Source organism: Lepidochelys olivacea, assembly GCF_965140295.1.
Source record: "Lepidochelys olivacea isolate rLepOli2 genome assembly, chromosome: 7".
NCBI classification, from domain to species: domain Eukaryota; kingdom Metazoa; phylum Chordata; order Testudines; family Cheloniidae; genus Lepidochelys; species Lepidochelys olivacea.
Window position 1 is genome coordinate 121,873,987 of NC_140417.1, and position 12,888 is coordinate 121,886,874.

The 12,888-nt window shown below is 44.3% G+C and overlaps 1 protein-coding gene across 1 annotated transcript in view; it reads left to right on the forward strand.

Moving 5' to 3' along the window:
• The first annotated feature begins 3,083 nt into the window (after positions 1-3,083).
• NT5C2 (5'-nucleotidase, cytosolic II) overlaps positions 3,084-12,888 on the forward strand; it is an 89,116-nt gene continuing 79,311 nt past the window's right edge. The window contains exon 1 of the mRNA XM_084635074.1: positions 3,084-3,159. The gene's annotated coding sequence lies outside the window, so the exon portion shown is untranslated. The remainder of the gene's footprint in view (positions 3,160-12,888) is intronic.

Consider the following 12,888-nt stretch of genomic DNA (forward strand, 5'->3'; position numbering starts at 1 on the left):
ACATACATCCTCTATCTCTATTTTAATCACAATTGTTAACAAAGCGAGATGAATACAACAAAAGGGCGGGGAGTCTCTGGGTGCTGTTTCTGTTGTTACAGAGTATTGCTTTGAGTCTCTCTCTGTGTGAGTAGTTGTTGTTACAAAGAATTGCTTTGAGAACAGACTCTGTCTTAGAATGTACTAACACAATTAGCAGCTTGCAAGTTTCACACATAGAGGAAGAGAAACAGTACTAAAAACCAAGAGACCTCTTAATTAGTAATACCCTGGAATTTAAACTATGGGGAATCAAACTCATTCTTGATTTTAATACAGAACTTCTTCAATATGATCCAACAACAGCTCACTTCATGGGATGCATGCAGTGGAAAATACAGTAGGGAGCTTTTCTATACACAGAGAACATGAAACAATGAGTGTTACCATACACACTGTAAGAAGAGTGATCAGGTAAGGTGAGCTATTACCAGCAGGAGAGAAAACAAAACTAAAAACCTTTTGCAGTGATAATCAAGATGGGCCATTTCCAGCAGTTGACAAGAACGTGTGAGGAACAGTAGGGGGGAAAAATAAACATGGGGAAATAGTTTTACTTTGCGTAATGACACATCCACTCCCAGTCTTTATTCAAGCCTAAGTTAATGGTGTCCAGTTTGCAAATGAATTCCAATTCAGCAGTCTCTTGTTGGAGTCTGTTTTTGAAGATTTTTTGTTGAAGAATTGCAACTTTTAGGTCTGTAATCGCGTGACCAGAGAGATTGAAGTGTTCTCCAACAGGTTTTTGAATGTTATAATTCTTGACGTCTGATTTATGTCCATTTATTCTTTTACATAGCGACTGTCCAGTTTGACCCATGTACATGGCAGAGGGGCATGGCTGGCACATGATGGCATATATCACATTGGTAGATGTGCAGGTGAATGAGCCTCTGATAGTGTGGCTGATGTGATTAGGCCCTATGATGGTGTCCCCTGAATAGATATGTGGACACAGTTGGCAATGGGCTTTGTTGCAAGGATAGGTTCCTGGGTTAGTGTTTTTGTTGTGTGGTGTGTGGTTGCTGGTGAGCGTTTGCTTCAGGTTGCGGGGCTGTCTGTAAGCAAGGACTGGCCTGTCTCCCAAGATCTGTGAGAGTGGTGGGTCGTCCTTCAGGATAGGTTGTAGATCTTTGATGATGCACCAAAAAATCTTCAAAAACAGACTCCAACGATAGACTGCTGAATTGGAATTAATTTGCAAACTGGACATCATTAAATTAGGCTTGAATAAAGACTGGGAGTGGATGTGTCATTACGCAAAGTAAAACTATTTCCCCATGTTTATTTCCTCCCCCTACTGTTCCTCACACGTTCTTGTCAACTGCTGGAAATGGCCCATCTTGATTATCACTGCAAAAGGTTTTTGGTTTTGTTTTCTCTCCTGCTGGTAATAGCTCACCTTACCTGATCACTCTCATTACAGTGTGTATAGTAACGCCCATTGTTTCATGTTCTCTGTGTATAGAAAATCTCCCTACTGTGTTTTCCACTGAATGCATCCGATGAAGTGAGCTGTAGCTCACGAAAGCTTATGGTCAAATAAATTTGTTAGTCTCTAAGGTGACACAAGTACTCCTGTTCTTTTTGCGAATACAGACTAACACAGCTGCTACTCTGGGACCAGAAACGGCGCTCAACAGTGTGCAGCTGCTCTGTGACTGCCAGTAGTAACTGTGAATTGCTTTTTTCAATGGCTTGCAGCAGGGCTGCTTGCAGGACATTGCTATGTTCTGTGCAGCAGACCCTACTTCGGCTCTGGAAATACTGCACGAGAATGCACAAGATGTTTGAGATGCTCACAGCAAGAGTGCACAATTGAGCAGGCTCCATGCTTCCGGGGTTCTGGTGTACGCGTTTTAAGGCGCGAAAACCACTGAGTTGTTTGCCATTGCGTGGGATGCCGACACAATGTTCCTATTCTCCCCAGGACAATGTTTTGGTCCTATGAGGCATCGCACAAATTTCCCAAAACACACTGCGGCAAGTTGCACTTTGGGATAGCTACCCACGATGCACTGCTTTGTGCATTGATGCAGGCACTGCTACTGAGGACGCACTCCATGGAGACAAGGAGCATGGTGTGGCCACGCACAATCGACTTAAGTCATTCAGAGGCTCAAGGTCGAATTAGATAAAGTCGACTTAATTTTGTAGCGTACATATGGCCAACCCCATCAAGTGCTTCGCTACTTACCCCATGCTACTGTATCATCTGTTCCCCCATAATCACTCCCACACACTGCCGCATCTTTCATCCAGGCCAGAGAACATGATATTTTACAGTATTTACCATGCACAAAAGAACCAACCAGCTCTCCAGCCACTTGGCCAAATGATTGTCCCTGATTCCAGTGCAATGGGGTGGCCAGCCTGGCACCCCCAGCCCTCGTTGCAAAGCCATTGGGATGGGGAGACTGGTACCGCCAGCTCTGATGGTTAATGTCACTGAGAAGGGGCACCCTGCACTACCACTCCTGTTGCAGTTCGGGGGGCGGGGGGCGTACATGGCAAGGAGCAAAGACTATGCTGCAGACGCTGAGCGAAAGGCTAATCAAACTGCAGAGGTGTAGCGGCACGTTGAATCCGGGCGGAGTGCTCCAAGCACTGTGTGAAGCCAGGGTGTGATTGCTGCAGAGGGCTGAATGCATTACATCCTCTTCTGCACACAGCCCCCAGCCCCCCATTTGCTTTGGGGTTGATCCTGGCGCCACTCCCTAGATCACCCTCCAGGTGCCTCCAGGAGAGGTGCTGGAACAATTTGTATAGTGGGGGTGTTGAGAGCCATTGAACCAAACTGCAGATGCTGTGTATGATGGGAACCAGGAGGTTTAAGCCAGGGGGTGGCAGAATCCGTGTGCGGCTGTATTGGGGGGTTGCACACGCTCCCCGGTCCCTGGCAAGGTCTGTGTGCGGCTGTATTGGGGCGTTGCACACTCTCCCCGGTCCCTGGCAGGGTCTGTGTGCGGCTGCGCTGGCGGAGTGGGTGCCCCCCCCCCCGTCCAGCTCCACGTCCCCTGTCTATTGGCTACGGGGCGGGGCGCACGCCGCGCCTGCGCAGTGCGGCCGCCCCCGTGTTGCGGCTGTGGTGCGGTTTATTTCTTCGCAGAGCGGCTGCAGGTGAGGAAGCTGGGAGTCCGGGACCCCCGCCGCGAGAGACCCCCTCACCTAGGGAGGGGCCGTGGGCAGGACCCCCCCACACGCCCCCCCCCCTCGCGCGGGCAGCGCCCCAGGGCAGGACCCCCCCAGGCCCCCCCCCTCGCGCGGGCAGCGCCCCAGGGCAGGACCCCCCCACACGCCCCCCCCCTCGCGCGGGCAGCGCCCCAGGGCAGGACCCCCCCCTCGCGCGGGCAGCGCCCCAGGGCAGGACCCCCCCCTCGCGCGGGCAGCGCCCCAGGGCAGGACCCCCCCCTCGCGCGGGCAGCGCCCCAGGGCAGGACCCCCCCCTCGCGCGGGCAGCGCCCCAGGGCAGGACCCCCCCCGCGCCCCCCCCTCGCGCGGGCAGCGCCCCAGGGCAGGACCCCCCCCACGTCCCCCCCCTCGCGCGGGCAGCGCCCCAGGGCAGGACCCCCCCACGCGCGCCCCCCCCTCGCGCGGGCAGCGCCCCAGGGCAGGACCCCCCCCTCGCGCGGGCAGCGCCCCAGGGCAGGACCCCCCCCTCGCGCGGGCAGCGCCCCAGGGCAGGACCCCCCCCTCGCGCGGGCAGCGCCCCAGGGCAGGACCCGCCCCGCGCGCGGGCAGCGCCCCAGGGCAGGACCCCCCCCACGCGCCCCCCTGTCCTTGGGGTGCCCCAGTCGAGCTGCTCCCTTGTGCTATCGCTGAGGGGATCCTTGCTCCCCACGGGTGACCCGGGGGGGGGGTTCTCTTCAGCGTGGTTACTGAGGGGTGCCTCCACCTCAGGAGTGGTGCCCCCTTTCCCCGGCAGTGACTGGCTAGAGACCAGCTTGAGGACCTTCCCCCCCCAAATCGAGTGAGTCCCTGAGGCTCTCTTCCCTGCAGCCTCCAGGCTCACCCTGGCTTCTGGGTGGAGAGGGGGCCGCTTGGCTGAGCCCGGGAACCCCTTGTCGTTTATTTCCTCTCATGGATGTTGGGCTGAGCGCCCCAGCAAACCAAACTGCAGCTGGACAATTCATCCCTGCTTCCCCCTGGGGCTGGGGATTGAGGGGGAGGTGATGCCCTGTATAGAGGAAAGCAACTGACTTGGCAGGATGGAAAGTGTTTTCAGGGTAGCCTTGCATCAGAAGGTGGTTCAGTGTCACTTGCTTTATTTGAACTGAGTTGGCCTTGGCAAATGGGTCCCTGTCAGGCTTGAACTGATAACCCAGGGAGGACAGGTGGGAACCAAATAAATATCAGGTTTGCTTTCATTTTACTTGTCTTTTTTTAATGCCTCTACTTCTGGCAGTGTTTTGTTGCAAAATGTACACCAGTTCTGCATTAGCTACTGATATATTAAGGGATTTAATAGGTCCCTTCCATCTCTCTTTTATCTGGTTCAGGCTGTTGTAAAAATGTGGAGGTGATGAATTCCTCTAAAGGTGTTTACATTTAATTGACTCTAATGTGGATGCTCCAGGATGGTACTTGGCCTGTTGGTTCTGGGTTTCATATTCATGACTGTAAAAATGGCACCTTCTTCCTCAACCCCCTGTGAAGTGAAAAATATATCTTGTCATTAACTAAAATATATTTTGCTGCTTCTTACACCTGTTAGCTCTGGGAGACGGAGCTGTGTTCTATTCTGGGTCACGTATTATCATGCTCCTCTTACTAGAATTGTTAACTAGGGGCCTGATCCTTCAAATACTTATTCACATTACTCATATGAGTAATATGAGTAATGTTAAATGTGTATAAATGTTTGCAGATCTTTGTTTGTGATATTGTAAGCCAGAAAGAGGACGTAGCTTTTTTTTTTTTACTTCCATATTGAGTTTGCAGTGGTGGCAGTTAGAAAAAACGTACACACATTTTCAACTTGTCCACTGAGCACTTTTGCTCTGGAAATATTTGAGAAACAATCCTAATAGTCATGTTCTAGAGCAGAACTCCATTGTAGCTAGTCTCGAGGTCAAAAGATCAGTTGGGAACTTATAACAACAGTTGGAGTTGTCAAGCATAAATGTAGTTTTGTTATATACTACAATACAATTTTTATTTGTATCCTGTCACCTAAATATACTGTATTCCAAAATGCTCCATGGAGTTACATACAGTTACAGATATAAACAGGGGTGAAAAATTTTGAGAGCGAGAGAACCTTTTCAGCTGAGGTTTGAGATCAGAAATTGTGCAAATATATTTGCTTTTCTAGCATTACTATTATAAGGCATTTGCTAAAGATCAGTTTGAGGTGAAATTTGTCAGGCAGCTTTTCAGTTTAAAGCAATTTTTTAAAATAAAGCTTGTTTAAATAAAGTGTGAAGGATGTCTCCAAATTTAGGTTTTGGAAAAATAAGCTTTATAAAAGCTAAAACCACTAGAAATATTTACACTGAGCTATTTTCAAACGTCAACTTAAAGTTTTCTTTTAAAAAAAAAAAAAAAAAAAAAAGTCTCCCTTAATGTTTGGAACCTGAACCTTGAAACATTATTCTCTTTGGGAAAATCTCAAAAGTAACCTTTATTTAAAAAATGAGAAGAAACAAAAGTGAAAATAAATACATTTTCATGTCTGTGCTGAGAGAAATGAAGTGTTTGTGCGGGGACAATTTCAAATACCATGGAAAAGGAAATATGGGCTTGTTAAATATGATTTTTAATCTGATTAATAAAATGTAGTTTGTAATAGAAACTATTGTCTAGGGAAGAGACGGCTCAGAGGATTGGTTATAGTGATAGCTCTCAACCTTCCAGATTACTGTTTTCAGGGGTCTGATTTGTCTTGCGTACCCCCAACTTTCACCTCACTTAAAAACTACTTACTTACAAAATCAGAAATAAAAATGCAAAAGTATCACAGCACACTTTTACTGTAAAATTGCTTACTTTCTCACTGTTACCATATAATTATAAAATAAATGGCTTGGAATATAAATATTGTACTTACATTTCAGTGTATAGTGTATAGAACAGTATAGACAAGTCATTGTTTGAAATTTTAATTTGTACTGACTTTGCTAGTGCTTTTTATGTAGTCTGTTGTAAAACTAGGCAAATATCAACATGAGTTGATGTACCCCCTGGAAGACCTCTGTGTACCCCCAAGGGGTATGTGTACCTCTGGCTGAGAACCACCGGGTTATAGATTAGGCTCATAGTGCTCACAAGTTAGTTTGCAGGTTCAGGCTCAGCTTAAGTTTTGAGATCCCCAGGAGTAACATAAACTGCTCCAGAATATGTACGTGGGAGGAAGGTTGACTGTTGGCAGCTCCTCCCAGATAATCCTACATAGGTAGAATCAGATGGATGATGTGCAATGGAAGCTAAACTGCCTAGCCAGTTCTGCAGACTTGGAATCAAAGAGTGCTGTGGGACATCGGTGATCTGATATAGCAGAGCCTTCTGCTACTTGGCCATTGGTTAAAATCTAGCAGAGCTCTGTAATATCCAAAGCTGTTATCTGACAGCTGTTTGGCCTTCTGGGAAGTGAATGAGTGGTTCTAGCTCAATTCCTCATGGAAAATTCCACATCCTAACAGGCTCCCTGTTTGGCTGTCTTAAAGAGAACAAGGATTGAATGGCCTTTGGGACTGATCTCCTGTCGCACTCTTCTATGTCTTCACTCTCTGTTAGATCTGAGACACATCAGTAAGGCAGCGTGGGGGAGTTTCCACTTTGTATACCCTGTTATCTGTTCTTCCCCCAGTTTGTAGTGGTGTGAATCATCAGCATAAAGCTCACTTGAAAAATACTTGAATTATTGGCATCTTTTAAGAAGACCAAAGTATTAATCTTTGATACTTGGCTACTCTGTGTCTAGGCGTAACTTGTTCTTTGGATATCTCCATATTATGAATTTTCATGTTAATTGTTCTCAGTGTAACAGACCCATTCTGTGCTACTGAAGAAACCATTATTATGTATTGTGGGTAAGATCCATATATTAGTGGTTTGTATTATTTTAATATTATGGATCATCATTCATTGGAATGATTCCTAAAATGTTAGGCTATTTCCTGCCAATAGAGAGCACTCAACACAAGTTTATTTTTCTTTTCCTTTATTACCACAAAGGAAGTTCAGAATGTACAATAAACAGAATTGATGCAATATCTGGAAAAAAAATTCAGTGTTGTTTAAGTTGGCTGCCCTGAGCAGTATATTATCTAAATATGACTAAATTAGGGTAACCACTCTGCCCCAAACTCCTCACTTCCAGACTGTATGTTGAAGGGTCAGGCCAGTGCTATGAAAAACTTTAGCATTTACAGTATTGAAGCACAACGGGTTAAGTTAAGGACCGTACATATATGGGCAATGATATCTTGCCTCAGATGATAGGCGGGGCAAGAAGGAGCATAAGTCATTCTGCCCGTCTGAGAAGCACGATAATCCCTTAAATATAGACAGTCTTATGACTACCATATTATGTAGTAGAATGTATACTTTATAATATATTCAGTAGTAGATTTGCTGTGCATTGTCCTGAGTATTAGTTCCCTGACACTTAGCCACTGCACCCACTTATTTAAGTGTAGTACTGAATGTCTCTGTGCCTGGGTAAAGCCTTCTGCTGCTATGTCACTTGTTAAAATCTGACATAGATTGGCAGTGACTAAAAGTTCTTGCTAGTTGGCAATCTTAGTCTAGTTTCTTTTGCGTAGGTACATCTGTTGCAAAACTCACTGTCACAATTGCTGATATATAGCTCCCTGTTTTGGTAGAGACCAAGGACTAAAGGGGCCATTAATCCCTTCTCCCCTATATTTGTTTATATGGTGCTGCTATGCACACATAGGCCATTAAAATTAATAGGTCCTTGGCTTGTGGATCTTACCAGCTAGATCAAACTTAACACAGCAGAGATACAAATAAACAAAGGTGGAGGAAGAAATATGGGGGAGTGAGGGTTACAGTAGTGAAATATCGGTAGATGTAATATTGCTGTTTGCACATCTTGTTTGGGTTTTTAAATCAAACGTATGAATGTTTGAGCATAGCATCTTTAACTTTGGGTGGGAGTCAGGTAGAAGGCAAAGGCACAAGCTTTGAAGAGCCCTGAAGATATTCTTTCCAGAACCAGGATGAAGCACTTTAGCAGGGTCTAGTGTGTGGAGTCTTGCCCTAATGCTGCCTGTGCTGTACCCATTCTGTGGCTAAACAGAGGGCTTCAGCCTCCAAACCTGCCAGTCTGGCTCCTTTCACCAGTACAAATTCATCTGAAAAAAGAGAAGGGGATGGGGTGCTCCACTGTGCCCAGCTGTGTCCTGAAGTCATTTCACAGTCCAGGTATAATTTAGTTGTCTAACCACAGGAATAATATTTACAGCTCCCAGTTATGCTCTGAGTGTTTCAAAACAAAGATTTATTATACTGAGTGTGTACTTAATAAGCAGATTGTAGGGTTGGCCTGAGGGAAAGGAAAAAGTAGAGATTTAGCTTTCCTTAGGCGCTCCTACAAAGTGCTGTGAAATAGTCTCATTTTTCACTGTTTGCTTAAGAAAGCAAAAAGAGCAGGCCCTTGAATTAGCTGGCTTTGGCCCAGATGTTTGTAGCTCTCCACACTGACATCTGTGTAATGTGTGGAACACTTTATATATAAAAACATTCCTACAGGGTTTAATGAAGTGGAACAAAGTTGAACCCTCAAGTGAAGACACGCTGTGAAAGTGCTATCCATAGCAATCACGGTGAGGTAATTGATCCATCCAGCTCCATTAATTACTAACAAAAATAACTCAGTTTTGTGGTCAGTTTTTTAAGTATTAAGAGTTGGAAGTATCTGAGGGAGATCAACTCTACTGATAGCTTAGGATATATCATAATCCCTAAACCCAGTTGAGTCTAGCTGGTGTGTTCTGGGTTGACTCAGTCAGCTAACCACCCCCAGAAGTTCCCAGGGAAAAGGGGCAGAGCAGATCATGTGACAGTCCAGCCCACCGCTGACTGAAAAAACAGGTCAGAAAATAAATTAACGGTGCTCTCTTTATCTAGAGAAACAACATGCTGTAACTGCAGTTAAACACAGATATGAATGTCATATTACCTGTTTCCTCATCTTCCTGCTTGTTCAACCGATAGGTCAGTGTGGCTTTTTTATCACATGTAAAGTGCTGCAGGGTTACCGGATTGGATTGAGCAATTAAGGCCAGAGCACAGTTCAGGAGATGTATTTTATCTAAATTCACCGTTAGCATATAATGAATGATAAATAAGATACATAGATATTTAATCATTCACACTTCATTTGGGGAGAGGGGGGATGAAAAAAGTGGATTATGTCTATGGGTCGTATCTTGAGACCCTCAGTCTGATAGGCTGGGAGTACTGCAGAGGCAACATGCTCACTCCCTTGGCTAAGGGAGCATTTCAGGTTCTCAAAGGCTAACTGAGGAGTGGTATTGAACTTAGGGTGGATGCAGCTGGTTCCTGCCATTGTCAGTTGAAAGGCTGGGGCCATCTAATACAGAGCTTTTGGGAGAGTGGGGTGGGGGGAAGAGTTACAATAAAAAATAAGGGCAAAAAAGGAGAACCCCAGAAGACTCATGGTAAGCTAAGTGCCTGTTGTGCTCTTGGTGCTACATGAATAATAGTACGCCTTAAAAAGAGATCCAACAGGCACCCCTTTCATATCTGGTTACTATACTATATATGGATTTATCTTCACAACACCCCTGTGAGGTAGGGCAGCATTATCTCTGTTCAAGAACAGAGGCACAAGAGATTAAGTGACCTGCCCAGGATCACACAGGAAGTCTGTGACAGAGCTGGTTATTGAGCCCAGGTCTCTTGAGTTCTAGGCCAGTGTCTTAACCACAAGTCCACCCTTTCTCCATTGGACAAATGATGTCCTTGTCAAAAATTCAGTGCCCCGGGCCATTTACTAAAGTGTGCGAGGTCACAATATATACATCCTTTGAGACTCCCAAAAAGTCCTCTAGTAAAACCAGGAAAGACCAGAGCTAGTATTTTGATATCTTAGGTAAAATACAAACAGAAAAAAAAATCCTTTTAAATACAAAATTAACTTGGCAGTGCAGATCTCAGGATTATTTGATCAGCTTGGGATGCTGACCACTGATAATACATGAAGACTGCTCTTTGTATAGTACATGTTAAAAGATATTGCAGTCATTTATAGAGCTTATTACTAAAGAGCGGCCACATGAATGTGTAGGGAGCTGTCCTGTATTTTTTCCAGGACAAAGTTGGTGTATAACAAAACCTGTAGCATAGAAAAGTAAAATTCTGCCAGTTTACGAGACGACTGATGGATAGCTAATATAACACCGATTTTTAAAAAAGGCTCCTGAGGTGATCCTGGCAATTACAGGCTGGTAAGTCTAGCCTCAGTACCTGGCAGATTGGTTGAAACTATAGTAAAGAACGCAATTATCACACACATAGAACACGGTATCTTGAGGAAGAGTCAACACAGCTTTTGTAAAGGGAAATCATGCCTCATCAATCTGTTAGAATTCTTTGAGGTGTCAACAAACATGGACAAGAGTGATCAAGTGGATACAGTGTACTTGGACTTTCAGAAAGCCTTTGACAAAGTCCCTCACCAAGAGCTCTTAAGCAAAGTAAGCAGTCATGGGATAAGAGGGAAGGTCTTCTCATGGATCAGTAATTGGTTAAAAATAGGAAACAAAGGGTAGGAATAAATGGTCAGTTTTCACAAGGGAGCCCCAAGGATCTGTACTGCAACCAGTGCTGTTCAACATAGTCACAAATGATCTTAAAAAGAAAAGGAGTACTTGTGGCACCTTAGAGGCAAGGTGCCACAAGTACTCCTTTTCTTTTTGCGAATACAGACTAACACGGCTGCTACTCTGAAACAAATGATCTTGTGTCAGTTATAATGTCAAATCAGCCTTTGTAGCTGTTAACCATTGATATTGCACAGCAGTAGTAAAAACAAGAATAGTTTGTACTGTCTGTGCCTTTTCTTTGAGGATCTCAAATCACTTTGCAAAGATGGATAAGTATTATCGTCCCCACTTTCCAAGGCAACTGAGATATGTTGTAGTTCAGGGATTTACCCAAGGTTCCTGGAACAAATCAGTGACAGAGGATGGAATCACACTTTTTATTATTTACATTATTGTAGCGTCTAGGGCTCCCAGTCAAGGATATGGGTCTGGCTGTGGTAGGTACTTCGATCAAAAATCAATTCCTGGTCTTCAGCTAAAACAATTAAATCCGTGGTTCTCAAATTTTTTCATAGGGTGGAATACATTTTAGCAGAAAGATTAACTTAGTCTCTTGTTCCTAATCACATAGTCACTCCTGTGGCAATTAGAGCAATTGCTTGCATGGAGAATAATAAGCAAGGTTTCAGAGTAACAGCCGTGTTAGTCTGTATTCGCAAAAAGAAAAGGAGTACTTGTGCCACCTTAGAGACTAACCAATTTATTTGAGCATAAGCTTTCGTGAGCTACAGCTCACTTCATCGGATGCATACTGTAGAAAGTGTAGAAGATCTTTTTATATACACACAAAGCATGAAAAAATACCTCCTCCCACCCCTCTCTCCTGCTGCTAATAGCTTATCTAAAATGATCAATAATAAGCAAGTATTTAATGAGTTTTAGGTATGTCCTTATGTAATTTAGCAGCTGGAAACAAGGAGCAAAGACAGCACAGTGTGACTGGCCAGACTACCAGAAAGCGCTCAGTGCATCACAATTTGGATAACTCTGCACTAAATCATGCTGTACATTTTTAGGGTGTCCTTTTCTGTGCAAGACTTTTTTAGGAGTTGAGCATTATTCTAACAGCAGCATACTGTAAAGAGGGAGATTTTAATGGACTTCAGTGCAGTCTTCATAGATTTCAAAGCCAGAAGGGATCATCTAGTGGAACCTCTTGTATAACACAGGCCAAGAGGCCATAGAACTTCTCCAAAATATTTCCTAGAGCATATATTTTAGAAACACTTCTAGTCATGTTTTAAAAATAGTCTGTGATAGAGAATTCACTGCAACCCTTAGCAAATTGTTCCAGTGGTTAATTACTCTCATAATTAAAAATTTACACCTGATTTCCAGTCTGAATTTGTTTAGCTTCAACTTCCCCTCACTGGATTGTGTTATACCTTTCTCTGCTACATTGAAGATCCTATTATCAAATATTTGTTCCCCATGTAGATTTTTATAAACTGTAATCAAGTCACCCCTTGACCTTTTCTTTGTTATGCTAAATAGATTGAGCTCCCTGAGTTTATCATAAGACATGTTTTCTTTTAGAATCCTTTAGTCAGTCTCGAGGCTCTTCTCTGAACCTTCTCCAATTTATCAACATCCTTCTTGAGTTGTGGACAGTGGAACTGGACACCTTATTCTAGTAGTTGTTACACCAGGGCCTAATAGAGAGGTAAAATAATGTCTCTACTCTTACTTAGGGTTCCCGTGTTTTTGCATCCCAGGGCTGCATTAGCTCTTAATAGAAGGAGTCTTAATAGAGTGAGTAGAATAGGTGCAATATTGAGGACTCTTAAGTCTTGTCTTGTACTGTATTCATTCATTTACAATGAGCGGAAGCTTTTTGTGCACAGTGCACTTTGAGATTCCCCAGAAGCAACCTTTTGTCCATACACTGACCTTGTATTAACAACTTCAAAGCATTTTCTTGGTTTTGTGGTCAATTAGTATCATTGTAGAGGGCAAGAGTCCCCTTTATTCGTAGATTAGAAAGCCAGAAGGAACCATTATGATCAACTAGCCTGATTAACACAGGTCATAG